General features: G+C 35.2%; 1 long non-coding RNA gene and 1 pseudogene across 1 annotated transcript; one reads left to right on the plus strand and one right to left on the minus strand.

The window, feature by feature from the left end:
* Positions 1–807: 807 nt before the first annotated feature.
* Positions 808–907, plus strand: LOC127089151 (uncharacterized; annotated as a pseudogene).
* A 4,354-nt stretch (positions 908–5,261) lies between these two features.
* Positions 5,262–6,380, minus strand: LOC127081131 (uncharacterized). Its single transcript, XR_007788061.1, has 3 exons — positions 6,268–6,380; positions 5,825–5,897; positions 5,262–5,500 (listed from the first exon to the last, which is right to left on the minus strand). It is a non-coding gene; the product is annotated as an uncharacterized LOC127081131 (long non-coding RNA).
* Positions 6,381–7,164: the final 784 nt, after the last annotated feature.

Genomic DNA, 7,164 nt, shown 5'->3' on the forward strand with positions numbered 1-7,164 from the left:
TGGCTTCTCGGATTAGGTTGGGGCTGTCCAGGGAATGTACCAGTTGGTGCAGCAGTAGGTGCTTGTTGTTGAGCTACTTGAGATATTTGTGTTTCTAACATTTTGTTATGGGTAGCCAAGGCATCTACTTTGCTTGCGAGTTGTTTAAGTTGTTCGCCAGTGTGTATGTTCTGGTTTAAGAAATCTTTATTGGTTTGTTGTTGGGAAGCTATAAAGTTTTCCATCATGATTTCCAAGTTGGATTTTCTAGGGGTATTATTGTTAGGATTGGATTTCTGATATCCCGGAGGTATAGATGGGGTTTGATTCGGAGACTGTCCGGGTGCGTATAAAGCATTATTACTCTTATATGAAAAGTTTGGATGGTTCTTCCAATTTGGGTTATAGGTATTCGAATAGGGGCTTCCTTGAGCATAGTTTACCTGCTCTGTTTGGATTCCAGTCAAGAGTTGACATTCCGCAGGAGTGTGGCCTTGGATTCCACAGACCTCGCAATTCTGAGTTATAGCAACCACGGCGGTTGGTGGTGATACGTTTAAACTTTCAATTTTCTGGACCAAAGCATCCACTTTTGCATTAACGTGATCAAGGTCACTTATCTCGTACATGCCAGTTTTCGGTTGAGGTTTTTCCACTGTTGTTCGTTCGGTTCCCCACTGATAGTGGTTTTGGGCCATGCTCTCGATAAGCTGGTAAGCGTCAGCATAAGGTTTGTTCATTAGTGCACCACCTGCAGCGGCGTCTATTGTTAACCTTGTATTGTATAAGAGACCATTATAAAATGTGTGAATTACTAACCAGTCTTCCAAACCATGGTGTGGGCAAAGTCTCATCATGTCTTTGTATCTTTCCCATGCTTCGAAAAGAGACTCGTTGTCTTTCTGTTTAAATCCGTTTATCTGGGCCCTTAACATAGCTGTTTTGCTTGGCGGAAAATATCGGGCAAGAAAAACTTTCTTCAACTCGTTCCATGTGGTGACTGAGTTGGAAGGGAGAGATTGAAGCCATCTTCTAGCGCTATCTCTTAATGAGAAAGGAAAAAGACGAAGTCGGATTGCCTCTGAAGTGACACCATTAGCTTTAACAGTATCAGCATATTGAACAAATACGGATAAGTGAAGGTTTGGATCCTCGGTAAGATTTCCAGAGAATTGGTTCTGTTGCACAGCCTGCAACAGCGAAGGTTTAAGTTCAAAGTTGTTTGCTTCGATTGCGGGCGGAGCAATACTTGAATGCGGTTCATCTTGCGATGGAGCGGCGTAATCTCTAAGAGCACGAGCTGGTTCTGCCATCTCGGTTAAAGAAGAAAAAATGTTTTTGATATCAGGAAGGTTTATAGGAGGGAGATTGTTTTCAGCACGATATTCCCGAATTCGTCGTAAGACTCGGAGATATAGTTCGATATCGTTGATTCGTAAATAGAGCGGTTCGCCTTGAGAGCGAGTGCGTGGCATACAAATCAACGAAAGAAAGAATAGAAGGAAAAAGAAACCTTAGTCTCTACAGCGTAACGGAAGAGTTACGATATCGATTGAATAAAAGTCCCCGGCAACGGCGCCAAAAACTTGATCGCTCGACTGGGTGAGTCGAGAATGGGATACAAACTGCAAGTGCACAGTTCTATCGCGTAGTTTTAAAAGATATCGATCCCACAGGGACTTATGAATCGATATACCGTTATCTAAAGTTACTACGTAAATCTAAGGTGAAGATGTTTGATTGTTTGGGGAAAAACTAAGAGCTAAACTAATATCTAGGTTGAATATCAATAAAACGGATATCGGTATGTGGTTCGTCAAAACTAGGGAATCAATTCCTTGTCGGTCTCTCTGTTTTAAAATAAATCGTTTCGATTAACTTTATTGGTTAAAGGTTTTATCTCAAACTCTCGCTCTGTTGAAGAAACCATGATCTTATATTAATGTAGCTGTCACTTATAATTAAGTCAAAAATCATATTTTGAAAACAATAAAGTTGCAGAAACTCTTTTTAAGAAAATACTGACCGTTTTAAACACCCTTATCTCAAACTCTCGCTCTGTTGACTTAGGTTATACAATTAAATCTAAATGCTTAACTCTCGTCCTCACATTCAATTTTTAAAAATACTTTTTGGAAAAAGGTCAGAATTTAATTAATTCTAAAACTTGCTCTCGCCCTGAGATAGACTTAATGACTAACTTACACTGTCCAGTTAAAACCTCAAACTCTCGCTCTGTTGGTTTCAACTTCTTTATGTCTTTTACTTTTGTAAAAAATCTTGTTATTAAACCTGTAAGTTAAGACCATAAAAAGATTGATTCTAATTTTAAGTTTGAATAGACCGACTGAGTCTTGACCCCTCTTTCTGCTTACTTTACATACCGATACCTAGGCAAATTAGCCAGACATGCTAACTAAATAATAATTATTATCATGCATACACAGACTCATTTCAGGCAGGCAATGTAAATAAACAGTAGAATAAAACATTAAAAATTAAATAACGATTAAAGAACCTGAATGCGTAATACAATGGTCTTGAACACTCCACCACAAGCCGGTAGGATTTGTTCTTGGATTCTTCAATTAAACAGTAAAATAAATCAAGGAAATAAAAAACTCGAATATAACGTAAGGTTAAATCCGGTATAAAGTTGCACAGTAGTTTCCGGTGTAGAAACTACTACGCGAAAAATATCTAAAAGCTAAGAACGGGGGAAAATAAATTGCAAGGGAAAAAGAAAATAAAGCTTGCAAAATAAAATAAATAAAGTGAACGATGCTGGAAAGGAAGAAAATAGGCAAAGGCGTGAAAAGTAAATTTGGCAGAGCTTCCGCAAAACTGAGCGTGCAAAAACTGTGTGTTTTTTTTGGTTTGTGAGATGGCTATTTATAATAGCCTTGGTAACTGCATTCCGTTTCTCCCATTCTTCAGCGTGGCTATATCCACGGCGTGCATATAGGAGACCAACTCCTTAACGTTATTCTTCAAGTCTTTCTGAGGGCGATACTTGCGCCAAAAAGGTAGTGGAGTTGTGTGACGCTCGTCACGCTATGTGTGACGTCCGTCACAAGTCTGTTTTGCGTGACGCTCGTCACGCACCCTGTGACGTCCGTCACAGGCACAGCGTTGATGACTTGTGCGCTTTGGGCTGGGCTTTGGCATTTGGTTCCTTTTCTCTCCTTTTTGTTCCTTTTTACACCTCCTTTTCTTCCCTTTTTCACTTTTGCTTCAAAATGGGTACCTGATAAAATAGAAGAGAAATACTGCATAATATCTGATAAAATGGAATAAATTAAAGTAAATGATAATATAATCTAATTAAATTAAGTCTTAAAATGTGATATAATTTCGCGTTATCAGCAGGTAGCATATGGGAAGATGAATGTGGAACACTGTAGAACTGAGAATCAGATTGCAGACATCATGACAAAAGGAATGCAGGTTGAAGTGTTCAGAAGACTAAGACCTATGATGAATGTAGATAGCTTAGACACAATGAATTAGGTGGTGTGTTGAATTGTAATTCCTTGTGTCGAAGCAGGTTGCTCGACAGAATAAGGAAGTGTTGAACCACCTAATGTGTTGAGTTGTGTTAGTGTTGAAGTGTTGAAGCATGTTGCTTCACACGGGATTTCGACTTAGACCTATTTTAGTAGTGTTAGCTATTTTGGGCTTTTATAGTTTTAGGTTTTGGCTTGAGGTCCAAGTTAACCTAAATCTATAAATAGAGGGAGTAACCCTTATTTTTGTAATGAAGTGAATAGAGCATTCATAACATTGTATTCATAGTATTTTGCAGTTGCAAAGTGAATAAGAAGTTTTCCACAATTTGTGGGCAGAGAGAAACTCTACAGAATTTAATCTCTTTTCTCCTTCATCGTTCTTTACACTCTTTCTTTCTCCATTGTTCTTCTCTTCTCATTGCTATTGTGTGGGTAATAACAATCTTGTTCATCAAAATTGATTAAAATTCTCTATAGGTTTTGGGAGATTTCCAACAATAAAAACAAATTCAAATAGCCAACTGACTAACCATCTATAAATTAGATAGAGCATGTAAAATTGTATACAAGAAGCTTTAGTAAACATAACATACATATGTTTAGATAGAGCGTGTAAAATTGTAGAAAAAAGTCATACAATTAAAAACCACTTACATTTGTAATTTCAAAAAGTCATACAACCTTCCTAATATTGTAAAGTTGATTGAAAATGCAAAATAAAGTAGTCATAGCTACAACAAAAACAACCCCTAATAACTCGGAATACATTCAAGATCAAGTCCCAAAAAACATACACAAAAAATAATCACATTCGAGATTAATTTATTCTACTAAGAGTACAAAATCAATCTTCATCTAATGAGAATACAAATATATGATTTCTAAAATAAGTTCAAGCACAATCTTAAGATAAAATGTATGGTATGAAAACTTTTATTTGAAATTACAACCTAAACAAAATACAAGAAATCCATAAGCAATCACCCAAATAAGAGACGTGCTTGTAAGAATGATTACAACGGTCAAGGTATGAGTAACTCTTACCACACACCAAAAATCCGCATTCTCCACATCCATGCTAACCCCAAAAACTACAAAAAAAAGTGTTGAATACGCCACAGAGGACGATAGAGTATGTCGAGGACGGCAAAAAAAATGGATTTCAAATATGTGCGGATGAGAAAACGATTTGAAAATTACTAACGGTTCGATTCGGTTCCAAATTAACAGAGGGTTCATGACAAACACATGCACAACACACAAAAGGAGTCCTTAAAGGATCAACAACAGTATGAGCTCTACACATAGGACTCTTATATTATTTTTTGGTTTCAACTTAGAAAACACACTCAATCGGCTCATGTTTATTACTCAGCCATTTGAGGTTGTTGTTAATCTTTCTGCTAAGTTATGTTTATATTGATTAATTTTGACTTTCTGTCACATTTTGGTTTAATTCAGGTTGACCAACTCACAGCCTCATCACTTGCAAAGAATGCCAATAATTTACATATTTTGGATAATCTATCATGGTGTCAAAATCTCACAGACATGAGTTTTATTATGCAAATTTTTTTGCAGTTAACGATTTTTTTCCTCGTAGGGCATTCAAACTCAAAACTTACTTATTCTTTACTGAAGCATTTAGGAAAACGAAATTGATTAGGATGCAACAAACAAACAGTTTCTGACATGAGTTTTCAAAATAGACTTAATTTAAGTCTATACAAACCATAAAAAATTATAAACTAACACATCCCATGATGAAGTGAGATTGACTTGGACAAGTCGACATTAATAAAAGTTTGAAAATGAATGAATTAATTGAATTTAATTACATGTGTCAGTTTCGGACACCGAAACATGTAAGACACCAAACATGTAGGTGTATGCAAACAGATTCGGATTCCTCAACATAATCGGTTTCTTGTTGCACACATTTTTGTTACTTGGTATCTATCATCTCATCATCGTAACAGTAGTGGGAACAAGAACCAACAAGTAAAAGATGACTGCAAACAAGAAATTTTGTGATAGCCATGAGAGAAAAACATGCAGTAATAAGTAACAACGTTGTTGTTTCAACAGTAGGAGCTCTACACATAAAACTAAATAATCTCAGTTCTCATGGGTTTTACTATATTATTTTTTAGCATCAACATTAACAAATCACTATGAACAAAACATTTACGTATCAATTACTAACGGTTTCAGTTTGGTTCCAAATTAACATACAACTCACCAAATCATTGATTTGGTTCCATAAAATTTTAAATAAATTGTAAGGATTCAACAACAGCAAAGTATAGTGAAGGTCAAGACTATTAGTGACTAACCTTGATAAATAGTTGTCTTTGAAAAAGTCCGGATGACATATTGCTTCACTAGTCTTTATTCTTTGATATAAATCTATGACAACAAGAATTAAGACACATAAGTAATATTACAACGAGATAAAACTGAAAGCAAACTGAAATATGTGAGATAACAGCAACTTGCGTTATGATCACTATCAAAAATGAAAACACGGAAACAAATAATTTCAACTAATTAAGAGCCCCATTTGTGACAACAGTACATCATAAACAAAACATACAGAGTATACCCTCATGACTATATTTCTCATCAATAAAGAAATATGAAAAGTTTGCTACTAGAAAAGAATGTAAGCCTAAATCCAGGGTATGTGGGGACTGAAAGTTAGTTCATTTTTCATAACCTTAAACAACCTATTTGTTTATTATCTAAATTTCAAACTTAAATATGACTTTAAACTTACTTGGAAAAAACAATTAACTTGCATTTAACAATTGCTTCCTACCTCCACTAAGTAAGCTGAACAGTCTTGGAAACCTACATTCAGAAAAACCAACTTTAAACATTGGACCTACTTGGAAAGGAGACTTTAAAAATATTAGGAAACAACAATCAGTCGATCATGGTTTCAAACTTAAAGGAGACTTTAAACATATTTGGAAACAACAATCTACTTGCAAAGAAAAGTTGCTTCCTGCATCCACTAAGTCGGGAGTTCTTGAAAACCTACATTTAGAAAACTCAAAATATATCACTATCTCATACATAAGAACCAGAACTCCATGGAAATTAAAATGGATTCTTTGAAACAAATAAATTAACTTTGATGAATTAGAAATCATTGAACTCCATGGAAAGGGCTCGAAAGAAAATGGCTTCTTCAATTGATTCACGATTTGGGATTTCGGTTCAACTCGATTCACGGCTTAGAGAAAAAGTGATTCACGGATTAGAGAAAAAGGAGAGAGATTAGGGGGAAAGAGATAAGTTCCATGCATATTGTTGTGAAATGAAAGGCATGGAAAGTGAAATACAGCGAGGAAAAATAAAGAGTGAAATGAGGGAAAATAGAAATTAACAAAACTATTTTTAAATATAAATACTTATTCGCCAAATATTTCAACAAAATTGTTGTGTTATAGTGATTAGTTATGCTATGCAACGTATTGGGCTATCAAAGAGTCACAAGTTTAATCCCTCAATTGGCCCAACATTTCTATTATTTTTACAATAAACTATTGTGTAATTTATTTTTTCCGAAATGGCAAATTCTCTAGAGTCGGCCAAATGGACTCTAGATAATAAATAAAGTACTTAAAAATAAAATATATAGACTTTAACTTAACTAAATAAATAAATA

This window comes from Lathyrus oleraceus, chromosome 5, assembly GCF_024323335.1.
Source record: "Lathyrus oleraceus cultivar Zhongwan6 chromosome 5, CAAS_Psat_ZW6_1.0, whole genome shotgun sequence".
NCBI lineage: Eukaryota > Viridiplantae > Streptophyta > Magnoliopsida > Fabales > Fabaceae > Lathyrus > Lathyrus oleraceus.